This window comes from Acomys minous, assembly GCF_964271855.1.
Source record: "Acomys minous genome assembly, chromosome: 19".
In the NCBI taxonomy this organism is placed as follows: domain Eukaryota; kingdom Metazoa; phylum Chordata; class Mammalia; order Rodentia; family Muridae; genus Acomys; species Acomys minous.
In genome coordinates, this window is record NC_140499.1 from 9136621 (window position 1) to 9164135 (window position 27515).

Below are 27515 nucleotides of genomic sequence, written 5' to 3' on the forward strand. Positions count from 1 at the left end.
AACTGGTGAGTCCCAGGCCAATGAGAGACCTTGTCTCAAGAGAAGTGGACAGTGTTCTTTGTATGACACCCAAGCTCCCACATAGACCCACACATATATGTGTGTTTGAAACCAAACATACACTTACTCGTGTGAACATGTGTACACAGACACAGGAACACATGAACACCTGGTAACATAAGAAGAGAAAAGATATGAATTCTTTGGTCCCATCCCACACCTACTACATCAGATTCTGCATTTTTAACAAGCTCTCCAAGTGGGTTCTTCTGCGCATCGAAGCAGGGGAAACACTGATTTGGTGGCATTTTGACTTGGCATTGATTAAGGCATTGATTAACCCTATAACTACAGAGTTCAAAGTTGTTCTTTTTTAATTAATTTGTCAATATATCTGATTATTTTATGAACAAAATCTCAGTTTGAGGCCTGTATGTCTTTCCCATCTCACTAACAACTGCTAGGACCCACTTTAGCAGGAAAATGCATTTAGCAAGCTCCAGATTATGAGAGAAGCAAAGATGGCTAGACGGCTGTAACTCTTGTTTTGTGTCAACTTGAGTGGTTCGTTGGTTCGTGACAACCAATGCAAATGTTCTAGATAAGGTAGTGAAAGAAAAAACTTCCAGTGGATTGGTCCATAGGAAGAATTGTACTTAAAGAAAACATATAGTGAGATGTATTTGTTTTGGTCTTTCCTTCCAGGTTAGGGAATTGTTAGTTTGGCATTCCCGACTTCTGAACTCTACACCTAACATGACTCAGTAAGCAATTTTCTATGCTCTGCATGGGCTGGGAGTTAGAAGATCTTTCTGTTGGATTATACATTTGAAGATGAAACATGCATGTTCAGAACATACTTTTGGAATTTAGACATCTAGTAGACAATTTAAAGACTGGTGAATGTGCAGTCCAGTTGATAACAGGATTATTGATTTCCTTTGTTTAAAGTTGTGTGTATGGGGAGAATTATATGTATATATTTTAGCATGAGTGTGTGGTACAGGCAAGAGTACATGTGGATACCAGAAATAAACACCAGGTGTCTTTCTTGGGTGCCTCTCAACTTTCACTGAATTTGAAGCTCTTTGGTTTGGCTAGGCTAGCTGGCCAACAAGCTCCCGGGTCTGTGCGCTCCGCCCTCATCCTCCTCCACCCTCCACCCCTGTTTGTAGCACAGGAGCTGCAGGTACCCACGTACCTGCATGCATGGGCACTGGAGATATGAACACAGGTCTTCATATGTGATGAACTGAGCTGTCTCTCCAGCCCCAGGCTATCTCTTCAGCATACCTTTAAGGTGCACTGACATGTGCTGAGCTTCAGTTGTGCCTTCCTTTCTCTCTTCCTCAACCCAGAAGCACTGCTGCCGGCCGAAGGGCTCCTGCACGGCTCCTCCACGGCAGCCACTGTCTGGCCAGGGCGTACGGTATCTTGGATTTCTTAGTCTTGGAGTCTGTCAGAGGCAAGAGCACCAAGGAGCTTGGAATTCTTCCAGGAAAAAAAAAAGCTTAAGACATCACCGTCATAAACCAGGAGACAAAAATCAAACCATTGTTTTAAAGCCCCCCAGCCTGCCCAAGCCTGCCTACCACTCATTCTAATTCAATCAGAGCGATGTTACTGATGACCCTGCTGATAAGCAGTACTAGCAAAAGGCCCTGGGTAAGATGCCCTGTGCTCACATTTGTGCATATCAGTTCTCCATCATTGAGCTAAAGTGGTACCCTGCACTTCTGAGGCAATCGCTGCTTTATTCCCATCCTGGTCCTTACCTCCACAGCTTTGGTCTTCAAGAGCAGGAATCATTTTTGCATTGCTGGTGGCTACATTCTGAGTATCTCAAATATGTATTCAATATGTTAGTGTTTCTATAGCCATTTGCTGGAATAAGAGAACTAACATGTGTCCTGTCCAGATTTAATTAGCCGTTACCCGGAAGTGTCACTGTTTCAGTCTCATAATGTTACGTGTGCCGATCCTCACCGCCATGCATGGCTCTAAAGTTTATCAGAAACTTCTGATAAAGTCACTGTTCACCAGGACCTCTCAAGTAAATAAGGAGGCAAGAGGGACCTTATCAGGAAATCCCGTTAAGGTGTGACCTTGTGTTGGGATGTCCTCTGCCCCTCACTATGTAAAGCCATCTTGGGCATTCAAAGTGGATTTGGCTCTAGCCGGAGTCCTACAGTGATCACTGTGAAAGTATCCCAAGTCTTCTAAAAATGCATATTTAACCAAGTAATTGCTTGTCTAGGCATTACTTTTTAAAGCCTAATTAAGTAATTGCATGCTTATTCTTCTATGCGTTTCCTGATAGCACTGCAGAGATGGGGAGAGAGACAGAGGCAGCATTTCACCTAGACAAGTTTTCAAGTAGTATGTACAGGAGCATTGAGGGCTCTGTGGTTCCCCTAAAATTAAGGAGGTCTAGATAGATGTCTAAAGGTTAGAAAAGGGAAGTGAGGCGGAACTCACTTGGGCTTGGAATTTGCTTAAGGGTAAAGGATTCTCTGGATTGGGTCAGGGTTAGGCTGCGTTTGTTACCAATGGATTAGAAAACAGTTATCATCACTCACAGTACACCTAAAGACCCAGAAGCTGCTCTTGGAATAACAGTGTTTGTGGTTTAGAATTGACACCCTTTGGAATTACCAACAAAAACCCTGTTGCCCTAAAATATAGGCACAAAATTACATTATTAAATATTCACTACTGAGATTTTGGGTGGTGCTCAAATGATAAAAGTCATGCCTTTGGATGAGGAGATATTAATTTAAAAACAGATCCATCTCAGAAGAGAGGGACACCAAAGCCCTTAGACCCACACAGCCCTTGGTTTCAGGCACACTTGTAAACTTACAGAGACATGCTGACTTCTCAGTCGCTTCCCTAACAAACCCCAGCTTCCCTTCTCCTAAACCCCAAAGTACACTGGGATTAATACAGCCTCGGCATTTCCCTCAGTCCACAGTGTTAGTTCCTGTTTGTTTACATTTAACCAGCATGGCTTCTCACTTTTTAGCAGCTAATAATTAACCCATCTGAACATCACGACATCCCACAAAGTCTGATATACTATGAACAACTAGTTAAAAGTGTAAGTCATAGTGATGTCTTGAGAAGGTCTGGATGCAGGCTCAAGGCAAGGATGAGCTTGAAGCTGGTGGATGTACCAAGACTGTCCTGGCCATGATTGGATACAGCAAAGGAAACCCAGACCCCGGAGGTTCAGGGCTAATCCACAACCTAGTGTAAGATATAAACTTGGTCTCCATGAAAGGGCAGCATTCAGCCAGCACTCCTCCTGAACACAGCAAGCTTAGTAACTTTTACTTCTAATGTCATGTGCTGCCATATACTTTAAGGGCTTTGACAAGGCTCTGAGAATTTATGAATGTACTTTGCATCCAAATCAGTCTACTCAATGCATTTTGAATGACTGATTCACCAGTGAGGTCAGACATACTAGGATTGCTACCATCTCATCTCCATCTTGGTTTTGTTAGTTTGTTTGAGACGGGTCTTGCAATGTAGCCCTAGCTAGCCTGGAACTTGCTTTGTAGATAAGGCTCGCCTTGAATTCACAGAAATCTTTCTGCCTCTGCCTCTGGAGTGCTGGGATTAAAGGTCCATGCCACCATACCCAGCTTGTCCATGTATATATGTGGACAATATATATTGAGATAGAGAATGCTTCCAGGATACTCATTTTAAGGGACCAGTGTAAAATGTAAGCTTTACACATCTCCTCTGTCCACTTAGCCTGACTGTGTATCTGGCCTGACCTCATGGAAGACTCCTTCCATGTTCCAAAAGATATCTGCATTCTACTGGCACACACACGTATCACATGCTTCTTGTTTTCTGAAACTTATTTTAATGGAGGCAAGAGAAGGACTTTCATTGACCTCTGTGTGTATCCAGCACTGAGGTAAGTAACTTCAAGAGCATGATGTCACCTCTCTCAACGGTCCTGGAAGATGTTCCTTTCACAGACAAGGGAAGAAAAGGTAGAAGTTAAACGCTAAGAGCTTGTAGATTGAAATTCCTTGTAGGTCTTCAAAACCCTCAACCCCATGAAGTGTTGTGGACTCTCAAATAAGCTTGGTCTCTTTGAGCTTTGGGTCTTGTCTTCATTGAGAACTGAAGGAGAAATCAACCTCCCATCTCTTGTTTTCAGTACCGTTGAATTGGGGGAAGAAGGATAAGGGTACCCAGGGCTCGTCAAGGGGGAGGAGAGAAGCTTCCAGGGCAGCTAGCAGGCCTGGCTAGGTAGCTGAGTCCAGGAGAGATGGAGCTGCTGGCAGAAGCCATCCCCAACAGCACCGCGACACTGCAGAGTCCCACTCTCTCCTGTTTTCCCAGGGAATAAAACTGCCCCAGCTCCTTTGCTCCCCGCAGCGGGAAGTACTGGGAGCTGGAGGCCGCACCTGGACGCTCAGAAAGACCGCTGAGGTGTAGTGAGTGACAGACCGCGGAGGGCTGGCGGGGGGGGGGGGGGGGGGTCAGGAGCGCTGCTGGGACTCGGTAATGGAAGGGGCTGGGCTAGCCACGTGACTGCAAGGAGGCGGAGATAGGCAAGCTGGAGATCAGACTGACAGGCGCGGGAGGGGTGCGGAGGGGTTTCGATCTGAATAATTGAGGAGCGATTCAGCAGCAGCAGCTGCCTCCAGCCTTCCTTTACCACCGCCCGCCGCCCCCATCTCAGCTTTAAGTGCAGACCGCCGGCCATTAGCATCCAGGCCATCACCTCCAACCCCTCTGGTGAGTGGATTTCCCCCTTCACCACTGTCTGTGCCTCCTGCTTGGCCCCTGGCTTCCCAGCTGGACCCCCGGAACTAAGATGAGCCCCAGACACCCGAAGGGAGCAAGTGGGAACATGGCGCGGGGGTTGTGGGCGACCGACGGGAAGGGGGTCCCTGCAAGAAAGAAGGAGCGAGGTCAGGGTCACGTGGGCTCCTGCTGGGAATGGGGACCCCCGGTAGCATCAGTGCTCTGGGGACGCTCGGGAGCTGACAGGCGGGGCGCAGGGTATCTCAGCCTCCGCCGCGGCAGGAGCGCGAGGCTGAGATGCTGAGAGCAGTCTGGGCCGCCCGGGTCTCCGCAGTCGCGGGGCCCATCCTGTCCTCCAAGCCTATACATGCACCTGACTGGGGCAACTGGGCTCTCGGCCTGGCACTGAGCCCTTGGGAAAATAAGAGATGTTTTCCGGGCGCGGTCCCAGAGGAAGGCGGGGACAACAATCTGTCCTTTTACCTGAGCAAAACTCTTCAAAGGGACTCCAGCGGAGCCCGGCGCCCCGACTAGGCTGGTGCGCCACGAGGAGCATCTGTCCGGGCCAACCCGGAGACCATGAAGGAGGATGTGACGGTAGAGGTATCCGGGTACATTCCTGCCTGGACCCGGGAGGCTTTTGAGAGGACTCTCGCCTGCACAGTTTCGCCTCTTTAGCCTGGCCTTTCGCCTAGCCCCAACACACATTCAGTTTTTCGTGAATTCTGAGGGACAGAGTGGGGTGGCATGGACCAAAGCCTCCTCTCCCCTTTGAGTCACCACTCCTCCCCTGCCAAATGGGCATTTTATATTACGATCGAACGGTAAGGTAGAGGCTGTCAACTGACTTAGAAGGAATGGAAAGATGAGAGAAGGTGGGAGCAGCAGGGCTGTAGCCTGTTTTTGTTAGTGATCCTGCTACGTGTGCGAAACTCGGTCCATTGAGATCTTGAATCAAGAAGCTCAACGGATGTTCGCCTGAGTGACGGAGGCAGTAACTGGCCAGAGTAGCCAAGGGTTGCTGGGATAATCTGCCTCTGCCTGGTTGCCCAGAGCGCTGGGGAGATGGTTAGAGGGTGGGGCGCTGTCCGCGGTGCTGAAAGTTGTCTGCTGTACCTGGGGAACTAGTGAGGTCCCCCTTGCCTGGGAGCTTTCCCTGCAACTGAGATCCAGCACCTAAATGGCATCCATTGTCTGCTGTTTACATAGAAAACAACTGGGCATCTTTTGCCTCCCCGGTTCTCTGCTTTCCTGACTTTCTTGAGAGGTTCCCAACACGTCTGGGTAGAACAATGCGCCCCTGTCATTTCAGGATGTGGCCTGGCTACTCCGAGTGATGCCCTCGTTCTGCCTGGCCCCGTCTTACAGTCCATAAAGTGTTGAAAAAACAGTTAGGAGTGCTATCCTGTTAAGCGTTTCTGTGGTTTTTGAGAGCCAGAGAAATTTAAGGAGGCAGAAAAATAAAGTGCATTCATTAAGAAGGAAATAGATCCGTGCTTGTTTGAGGTTGTGACACTTTTCTCCCCTCTGCGCTCTTCTCTCACCACCACATGTTGTTTATATCCTCCAAACACCAGTTTTCTTTTTTTTTTTTATTTTATTTTATTAATTTATTCATATTACATCTCAATTGTTATCCCATCCCTTGTATCCTCCCATTCCTCCCTCCCTCCCATTTCCCCCTTACTCCCCTCCCCTATGACTGTGACTGAGGGAGACTTCCTCCCCCTGTATATGCTCATAGGGTATCAAGTCTCTTCTTGGTAGCCTGCTGTCCTTCCTCTGAGTGCCACCAGGCCTCCCCCTCCAGGGAACATGGTCAAATATGAGGCACCAGAGTACGCCAAACACCAATTTTAATACAGTGTGGGTTTGTTTCTTTATCTACTGCCTTCCTATGGGTAAGATGAAGAAAGGAGTGGGGCAATTGTGGGGAGGGTTAAGAGAATATTTATTTACTGAGCGCCTACAGTCTGCGCCAGACAATATCATCTTGTTTCAAGTTCACACCAATGCTTAACATGTTTTAAAACTGACCTTAGGGCTCTTGAATGCGGAAGTTGGATTCCTATCCCGTTGTGCTTACCTCCTATGTCCGGGGTTACTTTCCTGTTCTTGCTCACGTATTTGACTTTCAGCAGATGTGATGAGGGTGGGGAAATAGTAAACGACAAAGTGGGGAGGGCTGCTTTCTCAAATCGTTTCTTCTTTAATCCGTTCACCCACCCGCTGTCACTCACTCCCACCCTCCCAACTGTCTTATGCTTGCTACAACTGTACACACAACCTCAGTTCCAAATTTACAGAAACAGGTTGGAGGATTAAACTATCAGGCTTTCCTGGAAGGAGAAGAGGGAAGAGAGTGGAATACTGAGTCTGGGAACCCACATGTGCCTTCGTTTTAGATTTGCGCTGTTGTATTTAGGGTCAGAGTAGTTGTAGATATGTGTTCAGCGCCACTGGTATACAGAAAGGAGGCTGTGAGAACTCAGAGGTGCCGTTCTTCTCAGTCACATAATTGAAAAGTTAGCATCTAAATCCCGCAAGTGTGTTCCAGAGCCAGGACCCTTCTCACCAGCCCATGGCGCCTGAGATGCTCACCCACAATGCCTCCTTGTCACCTTTCACGGGGATATCAGCAGCATGACGCACCACAGATGCCGAGCTTACAGACAATCCCCTTAGCTACTGTTTCTCCCAGCTTTTTCCTCTTCTGGCTCTGCTCCAGTCCTGTCTGACTCAGTGCACATGAGAGGAAAGCTCCTTCAGTGACATGCTTCCTATGAAGCCGTTCACAAACAGGGACAGTGCCATGGGTGTCCTCAAAAGCCATTGCTCTCTATGCTTTCTCCAAAACCGATGATTCCAAAACCAAGCAGCTCCCCATGCTCCAAAGGGAGTTGGAAAGGGGCTATGAGATAATCCAGGCAGAAATACAGATTATGTAAGTGCCAATACCTATAAAATGCTTCCCACGGGTTAGGCATGATGCTAAGCATTTCATCCATCATTTCTTGGGTCTCCCCAACTCTCTCGGTTACAGAGCTTGATCAGAGATGGCCTCAAGGTTACTGGACATTCTAGCAGACTGTGACATTGCATTCACTTCTCCTTGTTTCTTTTAACAGCCTGTAGTAAAATTTCATCTTCATTCATTGGATTCCTGTAGGCCTAGTGATTGCATTGGCAGAGTGGGCATTGGTACATTGAGTTGATAGTTCTGTCTTGCTTCAACACTTAGTTTAGAAATTCAAAATCAATCCAAGTGGCACTGAAATGCAAATGGATCTTCCCTGTGTTAGCTCTTCCTCAGAGATCACCATATGCCTTTCTATTGCTTTTGCCAACATGCTGCTTCAGCCTCCCTCTAGGCCCAGTTAAGGCATAATTCATATCAATCTCATATTAAATAGCCTCACAAGCCTACAGATGCTTTTGATGGGGTGCTATAAGCCCTGGGAACCATAGTAAACTGTATGGAGCCTCTCTATCCAGTATGGTAGTCAAGAGCTGCAAAGACCCATTTAAAGTCAAACTGTGACTAAAATATTTGGAAGTCAGTATCTCATGTTTTGAGTACTCAATAACCATGTGTGACAAGTGATTACCTTATCAGAAGGAACAAAACTTTTCCATCATTGCGGAAAGGTCTGTTAGACAATGTCACTTTAGAAAGTGAAAAAAAAAAAAAGAAAAGAAAGGAAGGAAGGAAGAAAAAAAAATCACAGCAACAAAGAACTAGGTGTTGAAGTGACTAAAGGATTTAAGACTCTCTTTGAAGCTACTAACAAGAAGGAAGAAAAGAAAACTAGTACCAATGTGTCTCTAGCCACCCAAAGATGAGGAGGGTAACCCAGCTTGCAAGGAGATGCATGTCTGCTTTGAGGAGCCGGTAGCCTCGGGAGTCAGATTCCTATGAACTCTGTGAATGGGTTGGTGGTTTGGTTTCGTTTCATTTTGTTTCGTTTCCTTTGGTTTCCTAAATTCCAACTCAGAAGCAACCATGCTCTTGTCCAGAGTTTAAGTACAATAATGTAAAGTAATGTGTGTCTGTCTTATCTTAGCAAGTGCTTTGTGATAAGCCTGGGGATAACAGTGGCTTGGAGCCAGCCTTAAGTGTGCTGGTTGGTGACATTATAGACCCCTCCTAGAGCTCCCTTCTCTTATCTGTAAAGCATTGATGGGATTTCCGTAACTGCCCAAACAGCAGTGGGAAGACTGAGAGGCAGCTAGACGAGAATGCTTTAAGGAGTGTGGTTGGATGCAATCACTGATCATTACATACAGATATGGTGCAGCCCATGCTCAAGCAGGGTGGTTCGGGTTGAATGGCTTCTGAGTGTTTTTAAATCTGGATAAGAATGTGTTTTTGCCTTTATTTTCATTTTCATTGAAAAGCAGAATGCTGAATTTAAATTTTTGATTGCTTAGAGTTCCTATTGGTTAGGTTCTACCAATAGGAGATGTGCACTGTTTATAGTTTAGTTTATTTGACCCTGAGCATTTTCCACTCTGAAAAAATGTCATTAACTAAAAGGTCTTAGTGTCTCAAAGAAAACTCCTGGGATATTAGGGATTGATAAACAGCACCAGAAAGGTGTGTTGTGGATATTCCTCAGTGTAGATGGTGAGAGGGGTGGATAATTTAAAAGAAATGTTTTATTACTAGTGAAATGAGCTTCAATCCATCTCATGAGTGTGAACAAAAAAAAAACAATTCTATTTCATGCATTTATTAAATCAAAAGAAAGGTTTAAAAAAATCCATGATTTCAGCTGAATTCTTGAGGCTGCATTAAGAATTCTGGCCTTAAATAGGAGCATTTGTAGCATGAATTCTGTAGGTGGACCTGTCTGAGTCGTGAGTAGAACTTGAGAATCCAGTTAGCATAGACTCCCAAGCCTGGGTCTTAGTCCCTAACCCTGCATCTTGCCTGATGCTACTCATGCCTCAAGCAGGAGTGCTTTCCACATGCAGCCAGAGCTTGCTTCACATTTGATCCTTAGCTATTCTCCCCTTTTAACTGAGCTCAGATACCGTAGAAGAAAAGCCTACAAATGAAACTTTTCCAGCAGATGATTCTTCTTTTAAAAACATAATACAATCCTATGTGTGCTACGTGTTTGATGGTATTAACCCTCCTGCCCACACTCTTCCTTTCCGTCCCCAGAGAGCTACCACCATCACCCCACTCCTCCCAACATTAAGTCCTGTATGCAAGAATCAGATAACTCTTAATTGTCTTTGTTATAGCTGTTGCTCATTTTGAAGACTATGTGAGGCCATTGTGATGATCTGTCTATCAGTGATCACCTAAGAAATCAAAATGAGATTGGCTAAAAGGCATCAGGCTCTCTGACAGGTCCTTCCCTTTCTTAGCAATTTCAATCTGACACAGAGAAGGGTGGGGACTTGCAAGATGCTCCGCCAAGGGCGTAGTTCAGACACACTCTGGTCCCGGATGGTGGCCAAGCATGTCATCCCCAGACCTTTTTTAGATATGAAATTACATTACTAAAGGAAAAACTATATTCTGAAAGGCTCATGACCCTGACCTAGTAAATCATTTTAGCTTAAATAATAAGCATCCTTAGCTGAGAGTCAATTATTTGCATAGCACAAATTGTTTTGTGGCTGGGCCTGAATTTTCAAAGACAGAAGGAAGATGCTATTACTCTGACCTGAGAAGCTCAGTATTTTGTTTGTTAACTAATGAAATTCTCTGGTTGTTCTATATTGGAGCAGCAGAGAAGTGATAATTTTGTTCTGATACTGGTCTTTAGAGTATGCAATCATCTATTTAATCAATAATGTAATTGAAAAGGTCTTGTCCTGGCACAGAAACATGGTGGCAAGGTGCTTGAAACTCTTACAGCCTGGCACATGGGCACTCAAAAAGTATTTGTTGAATTCAGCATATCTTTATATGCTGACTGGCCATATACTCAGCCAGCCAACCCTCTCTCAAGAAATGAGTATTTGAGGCTAGAGAGACGGCTCTGTGGTTAAGGACAATGGCTCTTGTTAAGGACCTGGGTTCACTCTCAGCACAAATTGGAGTTAACCATTGTTAACTCCAGTTGCAAGGAATCCAATTCCCTTTTCTGACCTCTGCAGGCATACATGTGGTACACAGACATACATGTAGGCAAAACATTTATATGCATAAAATATAATTAATTTTTTTAAAGAAATGACTCTTACCTAGGCTAAGGAGGAGACTGGGTATTTGATGAGTGCCAGGCCTGGGACCCAGAGAATCCACAGAGAAGCCAAGCTTGGCGCCATGGACCTGCAATCCCAGAGCTAGGCAGAGCCATGAAGAGCGATCCCCAGAGCTTTCTGCGCACCTAATCTAGCCAATCAGTGAATTCCAATTTGAGATCCTATCTCAAAAAGTAAGGTGGAGAGCAAGAGAGAAAAGATACTCCACAGCAGCCTGGCCTCGACCCATGCATGCACAACCTCATATACATATGCATGTGCATGCACACACCACACACACACAGAAACGACAGCTTTTAACAAATGAAATAGGATGCAAACATAGAACACCATATTTTACTCCGATATTCCTAGTGCCTCAGTGGGTCACGGAAACTAATAACGGCCAAGACAGATTGCTCCTAAGAATTACGTTTTGCCGACGCCGTCAAAGGACAGGGGACATGTCAGCTACTGGGTCTTGGATTTCACTGTGACAAGGCAACTTCATAAGCTCCAAGCTTAGACCGAACTGTGTGTCTTTTTCTTCTTTCTCTGTCACTTTCCGCTTTAATGTGTTATTTTCTTGAGAGAGCATTTGGCCAGTTTTCATGATAGTGACAGGAATTGCTATTGTTCTGAATTCAGAATGAGCGCAGTGTAGCATGGAAGTGCATACATTAATTACCAGACAGCCCAAAGCCTGATGGTTCACAGTAGAGTAGGCTGCTCCGCCTTTAAGATGGGGGGAGGGGGGAGAGAGGGTGGCGGGGGGGGGGGGGGGGGAGTGGTGGTGATAGAGAGAGAGAAAGAGACAGAGACAGAGACACACAGAGACACACACAGAGACAGAGACACACACAGAGACAGAGACACACAGAGACAGGGACACACAGAGACATAGACACACACAGAGACACAGACACACACAGAGACACATAGAGACAGAGACACACACAGAGACACATAGAGACAGAGACACATAGAGACAGGGACACACACAGAGACACAGACACACACAGAGACACATAGAGACAGAGACACATAGAGACAGGGACACACAGAGACAGGGACACACAGAGACAGGGACACACACAGAGACACAGACACACACAGAGACACAGACACACACACACACAGACAGACAGAGACAGCGACGTCAGACAGACATTATTCTAGTCTCCCTCATCAGTAAACAAATGCTCAGAGTTAATTAATTCTCACTTGCCAAAGGCAAAATATTCCTACGCAGTAAACCAACTTACAAGTGAACAAGCTGGTTTCCATGGCCTTTTCATTGTTTTAAATGATTTTTTTCCTTTTTTTGTTTTTTTTTTTGTTTTTGTTTTTTGGTTTTTGTTTTGTTTTTTGTTTTAGCAGGACATGAAAAAACAACTGGTCCCAGATGTTAAACATTCTGCAGAGAGAACGGTCCTCCTAATTTGTCTTCACTGGTTGTTTATTAGAGATTTTTGTCTCTACCACATTAGCATTATCCTGGTATTTAGTAGCCAACCACCATGTAACCTAGCTCTCTCACTTTCTACCCACAGAAATCTAAGCACAGTCACCCAAGTTAGTGGCAGAGGCAGACGTAAGATCAAAGCTCTTTTCTTTCTTTTCTCTCCGCCTACTACATCTCCAAGCATCATGCATCTTCCACTAGTCAGGCAACTCATTTAGGCAGCAAGGTGAGCTCCTTCTACAAAACTTACCAAGTAGAAAGTGGAGTGACTGGGTTAGATTCATTCTCTCTCTCTCTCCCTCCCTCCTTCTCTCTTTCTTTCCCCCCTCTGTGTGTGCATGCATGTTTTCCTCTTAATAAAGTAGCCCTATGTCTCACTAACAAGTTGTTTAGCAAATGCATAGACCAGCCCCTGTCTCTGTGGGTTTAGTCCATTTGGGGATATGAAATGGTCTGTGAATCAGAAGACCTGGCTTCCTTCTCCACTTCAAAGTGTACTGGCTATAGAATTTGAGCCGGTATCACTCTACATCTTCAAGAGTTAGCTTTCTTTGCCTTCTGGAGAAATGGTCCAGTCGCTAAAGTGTTTCCCAGGCAGGCATGAGGCCCTGAGTTCAATCCTTAGAATGTACATAAAAGCTGGGTGTGGTGACTTTCACTTGTGTTCCCAGTGCTGGGAGTCAGAGGCAGGCAGGCAGACAGACAGACACAGACAGACAGACAGACAGACAGACAGACAGACAGACAGACAGATCAGCAAGTTATATAAAATCCAGAGACTTTCTGAGAAACCAAGGTCAAGAGTGACTGCAGAAAACACCTCAGATTCATATCTCTCTCTCTCTCTCTCTCTCTCTCTCTCTCTCTCTCTCTCTCTCTCACACACACACACACACACACACACACACACACACACACACAATCATAGAATCTACCCCCTCATCTTATAAGAAAGACCGATGAGAACAGCTGTAAGAACTTCTTGAAGACTACAAAATCTATATAAAGGAAAGGGTGTCTTTTCTATGTTTCTAACGAACCCTGAACTAGGGCCATCAATTAAATCAATGCCATTAGAGTAGAGAAAAATCTTGGATCTAATCTTGCTAGTCCAGAAAACTGTGCTTGTGTGGGAGGCTTCCTGGTTTCTTCTTAAACCAATAGTCCTCAGCCCGGGCAGTGCTGCCCCATTAGCAGGTATTTGTAACTTTCATGCTCACCGTCCTGGTCACCGTTCTATTGCTGTGAAGAGACACCATGACCACGGCAGCTCTTATGAGAGGAAGCATTTCATTGGCAGCTGCCTTACAGTTTCAGAGGTTTAGTTCACTATCACCATGGTGAGAGGCACGGCGGCAAGCTGGCAGGCATGGTGCTGGAGAAGTACTTGAGAGCTACATCCTGATCTACAGAGACAGAGACAGGCAGACAGACAGACAGACACCGGGCCTAGCATGGGTTTTTGAAACCTCAAAGCCCACCCCCAGTGACACACTTCCTGCAACAAGGACATACATACTCCAACGAAAACAAACCTCCTAATCTTTTTCAAGCAGCACCAGTCCCTGGTGTGTAATCATGCAAACATATGAGCCTACGGGGGCCATTCCTACTCAAAGCACCCCAGACACAGAGAAGAGAGAACACAGAACACACTGCACAAAGCAAGCCTTCGAAATAAAATTTGTTCCATGCAAAGTGCTAGGCACAGTGTCCTCACTGAGAGACACTGTTCCAATCGATGTGGCACTCTTGGTCCCTACTCATCAACTGATACAGAGACAATTTGCTCTTGGTCTCCTCCCTGAGGTGAAACACATCCATGCTGTGTAAGATGTAAGACAACTCCGAAGCTTTACCAGGCTCCCAGTTGTCTTATTAAGAAATTAAACAAACAAACAAAAACCTGTCAGAAATCAGTGTTTTACAATCACCCTTAGGGCTGACGAGATGGCTTAGTGGATGGCTCCTGCCACTAATCATGACAAACTGAGTTCATCCCAGAGACCCACATTATGGAAGGAAAGAACTTTTTTTCCCTAGACAGGGTTGGTTTCTCTGTGTTAGCCTTGGCTGTCTTGGACTTGCTTTGTAGACCAGGCTGGCCTTGAACTCACAGAGATCTACCTGCCTCTGCCACCCCGAGTGCTGGGAGAGAACTGATTTCTAAAAGTTGTTCTCTGGAGTCTACACACATGGCATGATACGTGTGAATGTGAACATATGTGAGTGCATATGTGTACTCACGCACACATGCACGCATGGCCACACACACAAATAAATGTAACAGAAATTCTACAACAGAACAAAACAAAATCAGCTTCTAAAAGCTTCTACAAGAATCCCTCTCCAATTTCAATAGGGCCAGAGTCCTAATAAGATAGCATGATGTGAGGCCTAAATTGAAGATTTGGATTTAGGACCCAAAATCGTGGGTCATATTTCTGGAAAACGCCTTCTTTACGGTGTCTTGAAGAAACATTGGTCTGTGGTTTTTCTTTATGATGCATGGAGTTAGCTAGAAATTTGAACCTTGGACCCCTGCCCTCCAGGCACCAGTAGCAGTCTGACCCTCAGCGTGTGCAATAACGTGCTATGAAGGAATTTCTGAAGAGACCAGAGAGTCTCAGGTGGACACATGAGGGAGGAAGGAGGCTGCTGAGGAAACAGGAACAACAGGAATGCTAGCTGTGTAGGCAGCAATAACACACGTGTGGACCCAGGTACAGCCTCAACTGCAGCTGGGGCTGACAGTGAACACCACAATAAAACAGTAAACACATAGAGACAGAGGCCAGGATCCATGAGAGAGAGTGCACCCCTATTGTAAAAAAAAAAAAACCACGCAGTGACCAAGAAAGGGAAACAAGTCAACTCTACAGTCTTTTCTTCTCCGGAAGTAATAATTTTGCCTGAGTTTTCCAGCATAATGCTTTTCACTTAGCACATACAAATTTGTGCTTATAAAAGTTTTCTGACCTGTGGCACTAATATTTTATGTCTAAATTACTTCTGAAGAATCATTTAAAGGTAAAAATAGATTGTGTTTCAGTAAAGATTACATTGGAAAGAAAAGTCAGATCACTGCAATGAGCATCTGCAAGTGAAGATGTGTGGACAGAGGGGGATAGTGTGGGACACACTGACACGCTACGCTTCCGTGCCGAAATGTTTCCTATGCTTCGTGCTGTTTATTTTTGTGTTTGCTTCTTTTGTTTTGTTGTTTTTTTTTTATGGCGGGCGGGAAGATTGCAAGGGCAGAGGGTAGATAGGAGGGGACCAGGAGATGAGTGGAACTGGGGTCCGTGATGTGAAAACTGTCTCATAATCTATTATGAACAAAAACCTGTCTTGATCAGTTCTGCTAAGACTGATCTCCTAGAAAAGAATGAAGCCAAGCTCGCCAACCCCCAAGAGACCGGCGTGTATGCTACTCGGTGCTGATCTCACTATGTATGGGGTGATGTCATGGGTACTGCCAAGGTTCTTTCTAGTGAAGAAACCAAATTGGTGGTTGAAGATGCCCTGTGGCACAACCTCAGAACTCACAGGGCTTTGTGGGTAATCATGCAGAGGCTGGGTGCTTCCTGCAAGGGAGACATCTCTTGCCCTTTGCGCTGAGTCCGTGCATCCCACTTCAGAAGGTATTATGGTCTATCCTTGCTCTGAGCAAACTTGGGTCAGGCTTATCCTGGCCAGACACCTCCACATGGGACCCTGACCTTTGAAATGTAATATGAAAAACAGCCCTAGGCTGGTAATGACTCATCTTCAAAACGCAAATGGAATCGACACTCATGCATGTTAGTCTTTAAACGAGACAACTCTGTTACTTCTAAAACAAGCCAAATAACCATCTTGATTATTTTAATGTTGCACCGTGCTGACCAGTTATCCTGCCCCCAGACAGGAATAAATGATGCAAGACCGCCTGGGGTCAATTTTAGATTCTCTCCTAGTCACAAAGCCTTTGACACACTTCCCAGCCTCAGACTGCAGAGAAAGAAAATATCTGAATGAGTATAGACTGCTGTGCCAGAAATAAATGCCTAATATAGACGACTAAAATATGCCACTATAAAGATAGGCCATCAAAATAGAAGCAAGGCATTTTGCCTCAGCACAGTCTTAGTGTGTGTACTCTCCTTTGTAAATGAGCACTGCGGTGCTATCACAGTGCCTGTACGTCTGGCACTTGGGAGGCTAACGCAGGAGGATTATGAATTAGAAGTCAGCCTGTGCTACAGAGTAAGATCTCACCTCAAAAAGTAAATAACTAAAAACCTCACTGGCCAATGGAACATTATGATGTCATCTCTTATGCATGCAACTCCACAAAGGCAAGAAACCGAGTGTTCTTAGGGTCAAGGACAGTGTGGTAGCTATGTTGTCATACGTTCTGGTCATCTTAGGGACTGAAATGAGTATTGCTGTCTCCATTCACAAATGAGAGTGCTAGAGCATTTACAGAGCTGTGGTCCTCTCACCTAGGCAGTGAGTGAGTTAGGGTCGAACACCCACATGCTATCACGTACACAGCCTAGCCATCTACCCCTGCCACCCTTGGCTTTGAGTTCTCTCTGAAAGAGATCACTCCTATTGCAGCTCACTGTGTGCATGGGCAATCAAAATAACCTACAACCTTATCACTACCTAAGCAGAGAGCTGGACCCAGGTTTCCAAGGATTTGCTGTGAAACTTTGAGTAAATTGCACTGTTTCTAAAACTCAAGCCACTTCATCTATGAGAGATATTTTCTGTTTACTTATTCATTCATTCATTCATTCAACAAATACGCTTTAAAAATGAAACCACCATTGGGGACAAACTGTTGTTAAAGGAGAAGCCACAATCCATCATATTTTTGCTCAAATGAAAAATAACAAAATCCCAGTCCTTTCACATCTGTGGAGGACAGTCACAGTTAGTGCTTTTAGTGTAGTATCTTCATTAGGGAGGTGCCAAGGAAACAAGTCAGAGCTTAAGGAAAGCAGAGACTTGCATCTCAAGATTCCTACAAGTAGGACTGATGGAAAATAGGGTTTTCCTAAATGTTCTAGTATACACAGTATCTTTAGACTTAATATTCTAGAAGCTCAAAATATATTCATATATGCAAAGGGAGTCATTTCCTACAGCCAAAGCAAGAACGCGGCATGGAAGACAAAAGATCATTGGTGGGAGGTGGGTGATAGAAGAGGCACTCAAGCAAAACAGGAATTTGGGATTTGAAAAGACCAGGACGGTGAAGTTTCATTTGCTGGAAGAGCGTACAGTCAAAATCCTGAGCAAGTCCTCCCTACACTCCCCACTGCTGTGAGAAAACGCCCCAACAAGAGCGACTTAGGAGAAACGGTTTTGTTGTGGTTCGTGATTCGGGTTCCAAGCCCCCATGGAAGGGAAGGCACAGTGGCTGGAGCTGCAGGGAGCTGGTCATCTTGCCTCTGTGTTGAGATGCAGAGCAGTAGCAATGCCTGCTAGCTCACCACCTCCACTGTATGTAGTCCAGGACTCCTCGATTGGGGAATAAGTGGTTTCCACCCACAATTAAGACACATTTTCCACAGCAACTTGCAGAGTCCAGAAAACCCCCCAGAAGCAGGCCCGGAGGCCCACCTCCCTGTGATCCCAGACTGTGTCCAGTTGGCAATTAGCACTAATCATCAAAGCACAGAGTAAAGGAATCTGAGTCCACAAGAACAGGGGAGAAGAGAGATTATGTCCTTTTTGCAGTGCCTTTCCTTTGAAGGGAAGACAAGGCTAGGATCATCTGCTGATCATAAAGGGCAGGTGGTTGTTGCTTCACCAGTGCCTTAGACAAGTCCCTATGAATAAATGGGGAAACGGTCAGCCTTTCTCAGGAGCGAGTCAGTCCATTTGTTGCCAATTTACAGAAATCGGTTGTGGAGCCACCATCATGAAGCCATTAACTAATGGGTTTTCCCTTATTTTGCCTGAAGGCCTAATTTGCACACATGAGCCACATTTGGTCTTTCAAGGTAATTTTCTCTTCAGGCAAGGCACATCAAAGCTTTCCTCCCGTAAGACCAAAAGCAAACAGAAATCAAAAGGAAACCACTGTCAACAGAAAATCAGATAATTTCCAGCCTGAACTCAAACATCTCAGCGCTCACACAAGGCCAGGCTCTAGTCAAAAAGTCGGACAGAATAAATACTTCCTAATGGACATTTAAGGCATAGCTGCAGCGTGTTCTTGATGCATCACTCAATATCCTCTGTGCTGACTCACTTTAAATGAGAAAGCAAAATTCTCATTTCTTATTTTGAAGATTTCTTTTATTTTCAATTATGCATATGTATGTGTGAATGTGTATGTGTGGGTATATGCTTACAAGTGAAGGTACCTGTGAAGGCCAGAAGAGGGCGTCAGAGTCTCTGAAGCTGAAGTCACAGGCAGTTGTGAGCCACCCTACACTGATGCTTGGAACAGAACTCAGCTTCTCTGCAATGGTAATAGTTGCTCTTAAACACTGAGCCATCGCTCCAGTACTCAGCTTTATTTCTAAATAAACCATGGTGCAGTGCTTAGCAGAATTTATTTTGGGGTCAGCTGCTTGCAACCATTTTATTTCGATAAGTGTTTCATGACAAGCTCAATGCTTGACAAAACTTACATCTCCTGCTCATTGAATTTTGACTCGGGTGGTAAGTCTAGAAGCCACAAGCCGTGGAGTCATCAAGGAGGGCTTGTTGCTCGGAGGGTGACAGAAGACTTTGACAAGAGTGAAGGAGTCACATCTTGGAGGGAGACCGAGGAGAGAGCCTTGGAATGGCCAAAGTCAGCTGGAAACAGTGTATGAGAAAGAGCATTTCCCAGCTCATCAGAGTAGAGGGCACTGTAGTGCTAATCCATTTACCCACATGTTTGAGAAGAGCCCCAAGGCTAAAGGTAGCATGGCCCTAGGCTCTCTTTCCTGTCAGGAGCCACTCATCTTACAAAGCAGTTGGGGAAACCGAACGGAGCTGCAGAGAGGGACAAAACCCAGATGAGCTTGGCATAGCTAGAACCAAGAAGATGCTGAAGGTGGGCTGAGGCACTGGTTCCAGATTAGGTCTTGAGATGAGAGCCTGGGCTCGCAGACTGCAGAACTCTTTGTCACCGTGGTCCCCTGACTCCTCATGTGCAGGACAGGAGGGCGGTGTGGCCTCATGCTGTTGTTCACTCCAGCTTGGAAGCAGTATATGATTAACTTGAAGACGCATTTCCTGCATCTGTTCCATGCCTCTCTGTCCCAGCTCGTGCCGGAACTTCCGGGGACTCACACGTGCCGGAACTTCCGGGGACTCACTTTCTACCCGTCACTTCTTGTTTTTTCCCATTACTTTACCACTGCAGTATTTACCCCCCCCCCCCTTTTGAAGTTTTTCTTCATTTTCTAGCAATAGCGGGGAAGAAGTTGCTTCATTGAGACAGGAAGCTGAGTGCTGTGTTACCCACAGGAAATAAAAGGCACGAAAGACAAGGCAAGAAGGTCTTCCCCACACTATTCAGTGGGCAATTGCAACCTTGTACAAGAAAGGGAAAGTCCCTACAGACTTCGTTTTTAAAATGCTTTTTTTTTCCCCTGGGCGAGCGTCAGGCTCCCAGATAGCCTGTAAAATACTCCTCACTGCCTAGAGTACTACTAGGCTAATTATGGTTGCTCCCCCTTTTTTTTTTTTTTTAGGAAAAGAGGGAAGTGATTTATACAAGGCTTATTCTAGCTGTGCTTGGCAATAACCACCATATGCACACTCACATGCACACACAAGTTCCTAGCCTTCTTCCTGTCTGCTCAGGCTCAACGGGTCAGAAGAATCACACCCGTCTCCTTGTCAAGGAAAGAGCCAGACTCTGAGTGGTGAGCGACCTTCTGCTCCCCTGATGCACAATTGCATTGGCCAACCCTCTCATCCTTGCGTTGTCCATCGGCCCTTGAGCCAAGTGGGGTCTCCTTAGCCCTCTTCCCTTCTCTACCTTACTCCAAGCCCCACTTTTTCACACAGTGCTTGGACACCTCCTTTCCTTCTTCTGCCAACCCGGTTCTCGCTCCCGCTGCCCACAGCATAAAAGAAGCCAGAGATTCCCTCTTGACAACCTCGGATTCTGTGAGAAGAAACAGACTATGGAGTGGCAAGGCATCCTTAAAGTAAATAAAGTCTTCCACTCGGTCCCTGAGACAGGTCAACGGAACGCTGAAGCTACAGACAGCCCTAAGCTATACCGTGAGGGAAGAGTGAAAACTACACATTACACTAAAATCAGGCTCACCCCTGTCACCTGGAGCAATACCAATAACCCTGGAGCCTGTCCATGTTTTCCTGCTGTTGCTGTGATAAAATATCCCGATAAAAAGCAGCTTAGGGGAGCAAAGGTTTATTTCAGCTTACAGTTCCAGAGTATGGTCCACCCCAGAAGGGAAGTCCCAGCAGCTTGGCATGTGGCCATATCACTTCCGCAGTCAGGAGCAGAGACACGTGGGTGCCAGCTCTCTCTACTCGTACACTGTCTAGGGCCCCAAATCAAGGCACAGTGCTGTCCACTCTTGGACTCGGTCTTCCCGCATCAATGAATGATCCAGACAATGTCCCTCAGACATGGCCAACCTGGTCTAGATAATGATTATTGAGACTCTGTCCCCAGGGGCCTCTAGGTGGTGTCAAGTAAACAATTAAACTAACCGATCCAGTATCTGAATGTACCAGGCATTTTATGCCCATTAACATGAATTGTAACTGTGATCCGACAGGTAGGAATTTATCGCACTCAATTTTAAAACAAGAAAATTATGAGAAGAAACGCCTGTAAGCAGGTGGGCAAGGCCGGAGATCTGATTTCAGAGACCTTATAGGCTAAAACACAAGCACGAGAAAACAAGACCAAAACCAGTAAGGCAAAAAGGGAAAATCCCGCCCCTGGAGTTCAGGCCTGCCGCCTCTAAGGAACAGTGTGACGCCATCCGAATTGGGTTTCCATTTCCTTGCCTGTGAAATGAGATCAGCAGCCCAGACCCTGAGCACATCATCTGGGTCTCTGTTTCCTGTGTCTGAAATGAGATTATCAAATTTAATTATTCCCTCCAGTGCCAGAACCAGAGAGTTTGTGGTCCATTTGCTGTAGGCCTCCTCCACAGGGTCGGGATATATCCTCGACACACCAGATTCCTCACAGGAAGCGCCGCTTCCCACTGTTGGAAGTGACTCAGGAATAATTCTGCTCTCCAGAGAGAACCTGCGTTCCTCTACCTGGGCTCGCACGCCACTCGGGCGAGCTTAGAACACTCGCTGCCCTTTGCTCCCCTGCCACTCAATGGCACTCTCACGACGTGTGAGAAGTGAGGGTTGTGCTCACTACTTGTCACATGTATTCAAGTGAGAGAAAAAGTATCACACACTCACATAACCCTTTAACCCAAGAAGCAGTCATCAGGCCGAGCAGATGGTGGGTTGGGTGGAATTACCAACAGCCAGGCATCCTTTGCTTCCTGCACACCGTGTGCTCACAGTCTGTTATGGAGACAGCTATCAGACCCAATGCACCAGAAACAGTCCTGATGAGTGCAGCTGAAAACCAGGGACCTCGGATGCAATTTAATGTGAACATATGACAATCTGTTTGCGAAATTATGCACAGACTCAGACTCGGTGTTTGTTGAACTAATGCAAGCACATCTTTTATGCCGCAAAAAGGATCATAGTATGAATCTATTCAGAGTGGTGAGAGAGAGCGGGGAGGTAGAAACAAGATGTAAAAGTGAGCATCCTGCTTACAGAAGCATCAACGAGGCATGATGTCTTTTTTGTCTTTTTAAATGGACCAGTGTTGAGAGAAGAAAGAAGGACATCTGACGGAACTCTTTGCATGAAACAATCAGAAAAGAAGTTCCTTCTAGGCTGCGTAGAGCACCAGCCGTGGCACGCCAGGGAGAGACATCTGCACTCTCATGTTCGCTGCAGCACTGCCAACAACAACCCAGAGGTCGAAATAACCTAAGTTGATGCAAATAATTCCATCAACTGAGGAATGACACAGAAAATGTGGTCCATATACCTCAGAGAGCCCTCCATGCATAAGAGGATTGAGGTCCTGCCACTTGCAGAGACATGGCTTGCACTGGAGGTCACCAAGTGAGATGAGTCACTGGGGGGGGGGGGCAAACCTAAGAAGTTGAGAGTTAGAGGGTGCTTACGAGGGGTTGGGGAGGGACTACAGAGGAAAGATATGTTGAGCAAGAGACATGAAGTGAGGGGTTAAAAATAAGAGTCTGTGCTGTGCTGTGCCATTGCATGGTAGGGTGTTTATAAGCAACAGTGCGCTGCATATTTCCGAAAGCTGGGGAAAGGGCCAATGAGATGGCTAAGTGGGTGGAGGTGCTTGCCGCCAATCCTGAGGACCCCGGTTCAATTCCTAGAGCATACTGGATGCAAGAAGAGAACTGACTCCCATAAGTTGTCCTATGACCTCTCCACACGTATACCACGGCATGTGCGCATCCAAGTACACACACACACCATAAATAAATAAATGGAAATTTTTAAGTAAAAATTAGAAGAAAAATTGAATGCTTTTACTGTAAGTAAATAGTAACTATTTGAGGACTTGTGGATGATTAATCAGATTCAATCATTATACACTGTATACATACATCAAAATAGCGCACTATCCCATGAATGGGTCTAATTTGTTTTATGTACCAAATAAAAGTAGATTGAGAAAAATAATATCAGTGGGGATTCTTTGGTTAGCATGTTAACTACTAAAGGGAGCATAACAAAACAAAATAATGTTTCTTTTTTTTTTTCTTTTCCCCCGTGTTTTGTGGGAAGTGGCTGAGATTCAAACCCTGGGCCTCCTGCATTGAGTCACTCTTTGCCAATGGGCTACATCCCCAGTCTAGAACATTCTGGCTGCAAAGCTGCATAGTGCCAGGATCATATTTTCCCAGGGAGAATCTGAAAGTCTTGCCACTGTCTCTGTAGTTTAATGACCAGCCCCATCACTACACAACACAGACAGAGGACCAGAGACGGGGCTTGTCCTCCCGTCTCTGAACATGTTTGGGTCCCTTTGGTTATAATGGCACAGGTATGAGACTGGAATCCTTCGTAAAGCCTACCACAGTGTGGCCTCCCAAACTCAAGAGAGTAAGGGGGGGGGGGCAGAAGGAAGTACCCATGTTCACGTTGACAGCTCAATCTGTTTGCTTGTCTTGTAGCATTAGTCACTGCTGTGTGTGCAAGGCTATAGGGAGGTGTGCATGCCGTGGCACACCTGTGGGCTTCAGAGGGCAGCTGTCAGGAACCGGGTCTTTCTCCGCATCTTGGCATCTGGGCTTGAACTCAGGTCCTCTGGCTTGCACCGGACACACTTTTGAGCCACATTGCTGACCCGTATTTGCTTGCTCTTAAACCCACTTGCTGCACTTAGTAATTTTTTTGATGAATGGACTTTATTAGAGTATGGATGGATTAATGTCCCTTTCTTGAGTAAGGAAAACTAGCAAGTGTTTAGGTTGAATATACGCTTGCCAGAGAGGGAAAAATCAATGAACAAAATAATTGCCCTGTGCGTATGATATTGTTTACCTAAAAATAATTAAAACTACGAACTAGCAGGCACACCACAGTGGAGCATCAGAGTTCCATTATAGCTTATTACATTCTCAGCAATGGCGGTTATCACGTGCCTTGACGGGGAGCATTGTATTTCTGAAATCAATCAGTCCTAGTGATTGAGAGAAGCTCATCTTTTCTGGCGCCCAGAAGGCAATGCTGCAATCGTTAAGAAATAAGTTTTAATTTAGTAAAAATACCTTTTTTGAAAGAGAAAAAAATTACAGTTCCTGTGATCAACCCTGATAGCAAATGTACAGGACGATTTAGTTGAGATAATGCTTATAAGCATTCGTTTCTTGTGAAAGTACTAGTAAGGACTTTTTTCATGCACAAAAAAGGAATAAAACTTTAAGTTATCTGAAGGATGGAAACACCCTTTGAAATCACTAATATCATTAACATATAAGTTGGTCTCCTGTGTAATCTAATACCAGCAATCCATAGGAACATATCTACTCGCAGGGTTTTGTTTCTGAAGGTTACAGTTCAGGAGGCAGCGTCTGTCACTTGTGGGCTTCTGTGCATGTACAATGTACGTATATTCTCATGTGGATGTGTGTACATGTGCATGTAGGTGAGCACGCACATGTATGTGCATGCATGTGGAGGTCATAGATTGATATTGGCTGTTGCTCAATCACACCATGCTTTAATTTTTGAGACAGGGTCTCTTACTGAACCTGGAGCTTTTCCATTGAGCTACACTGACTTGCTGAGTTTTAAAAATTGGTCTCTACTCCCCAGTTCTGGAGTAAAGCACACACATTCACACAAACACATACACTCATGCATACACACTCTCGCACACTCTCACACAATCACCACACACACATACTCATGCACACATGCTCATATGCACACAAGCACACATGCTCACACACACACATGCTCACACACACACACACACACACTCACACACACATGCACATATACATACACACATGCACACACGCACACATGCACACATGCACACACACTCACACATGCACATGCACACACACATGTGTGCACGTACACACACACACACATGTGTGCACGTACACACACACACACACACACCACTGTGCCCGGCTTTTTACGTGGTACTAAGATCCAAAGTCAGACCCTTGTGCTTGCTCATCAGGCACATTGCCAAGTGAACTATCCCCTAATCCCCTAGTTGTAGATGTTATATGTGGGCTTTCTGTATAATGGAACTCCTATATAAACCTCCCAAGACAGCCACTACTCCTGGAATTGCCTAGCATGGAAACCAGCAGCTCACATCCTTTGCTTGAGGAAGGCCACACACAGAGAAAACTATTTATACCAGGAATAAACACCATTGTAAAAGGAAGGAATTACTACCCCTTCTGTTCAAGTGTAAAGAGAAGCTTAAACAATCCAATTTCATACTATAACCCCATATTTACTACCAGCCCCCCCCGCAAAAAAAGAGCCCGTTATTGAAGCCCACCTTTGTAATTCTCCATGCAAAATGTCTCTGTAGGAAAAACACCACGTTTAACTCTATCAGCTGACATTTCTCATATGAAGTGGATGCGTTTCCCATTTGAATTGAAGCCACACAGTCTTAATACTGAGCTACTCAGATCTACCAGGGTGATATGAAAATAAAACTGGCTATTTGCCCAGACACCCCAGTGTATAAAATACAGAGCGCCAAAAGGAAATGGACTTGAAACTTAAAGACTTAAAGGGAATTGGGGTAACCGACCCCCTCTGCTTGCTCTTTAGGCATTGGCTTTTGGGGTGGTGTTGTTCTTGTTCTTGTTGTTGTTGATGATGATGAAGACGATGATGATGGCGGCGGTGGTGGTGGAGGTGGTGGTGGTGGTGCTTGATCCAGTCAAACTGTGTAACCTACCCATCCTGGACTTCGCTATATAAGCCACACTGGCCTCCAATTGAAGGAATCCCCTGCCTCACGGCCTCACAAGTGCTAGGTTACAGGTGTCAGCACCAGGCCAGTCCCATGTGCTTTTTTAAATTTTCTGCTTTGAGAATCCTAAGCCTCGCGGAATTCTCTTGAGCTGTGCTCATGCACAATTCTGGGCTAAAGAACAAGAATTTGATGTCCTTGGTTCTCAACAGTTCTTATAAACTGTGTTTGCTGGCACTTGTTACATATCCTCCCTCATTCGCTAAGATTTTCCCAGTGGTCATCTTATTTAACATTTAAGACCAAGTCTTCCAGAAAGAAACTATTATTATTATTCCAATTTACAAAAGGAAAAGCAGCAAACTAAGCAACACAGCCACACAAGTAGAGGTCGACAGGGCTGGGATTTGATGGGAGGAATCTAGGCACCAGATCTCTACTCTTGCCTTCTACTGTGACTTCTTCTTTCATTCCAAGTGCCACAGTTGAATGACATTTTTTTTTTACTACAAAGGCTACCAGCACCTGAGTGTGAGCTTTGTGTGGGCCAGTGCTGCAGTCTGTTGCCTTGGGACCTACCCTTGCAAAGGTCAGCATCCTTGAAGAGTTGGATTAGCATGGTTGAGCATCTGTAGGTTAAAACATGGGGTAATTCCACTTGCACTCTTCCTGAGAGCTGACGTGGAATCATACAACTTACCATCAGTGAATGCTGGCTGGCCTGAAACAGTCTTATATAATGCCAGGTGTTGTTAGAACTGAGCACGGTGGCACACACCTGTAATTCCAGAACTCAGGAGGCCCTCATAAGAAGATTACTGCACGTTTTAGGTCATCCTGGGTTGTAGAGTTTGTCCAAGGCCAGCCTGGAACACATAGTATACCATGGCTCAAGCAGGGCTAGTGAGATGGCTCACTGAGTAAAGGTGTCTGCTGTCGAGACTGATAGCCTGAGTTTGACTCCTCAGGACCCAAATGACAGTAGGAAAGAACTGCTTGAAAATCTCCCTCTGACCCCACATCCCTCAGTGATGCATATGTACACACACACACACACACACACACACACACACACACACACACATACACACAAGATAAATCAATCTTAAAATGTAATAAACATCTTAAAACAAAGTTTGATTGGGGCTTTATTTAGGTCTAGATGTTTCTGTTTGTTTTTAGCACTTTCAGAGTTAGTGCTAGGCACTTCAGACTTTATATTTTTCACATATTTTCTCTGGCATTTGCTCACAACCCTGTCTGTAAGAGAAGTGCTATTAAGCACCTTAATGCACACGTGCGAAAACACAAGATGGAGGGCATGGAGAGACATGTCCATGACGCTACTGCAAGGCAAAGCCTGTTTCTTACAGGAAAGTCTTGTTCCAAAGGTGCCACATTACCGCTGTTGGTGAAAGATTTGTGGTAATCCAGGCAGACTGGATTTCCCCAAACCGCTTTATCAGTTTGATAGCAAATAGATTCACTTGAAGATGCCTCACTCCATCCCGGGTGTTCAGAATAGTCTTGAGGACCCAGAAAACAGGAAGCAGGAAGAACAAATATGGTAAA

At 45.3% G+C, this 27515-nt stretch overlaps 1 protein-coding gene across 1 annotated transcript in view; it reads left to right on the top strand.

The window, feature by feature from the left end:
- Positions 1-4625: 4625 nt before the first annotated feature.
- Positions 4626-27515, top strand: part of SLC7A14 (solute carrier family 7 member 14) — a 111908-nt gene continuing 89018 nt past the window's right edge. Inside the window, exon 1 of the mRNA XM_084769102.1 lies at positions 4626-4767. The gene's annotated coding sequence lies outside the window, so the exon portion shown is untranslated. The remainder of the gene's footprint in view (positions 4768-27515) is intronic.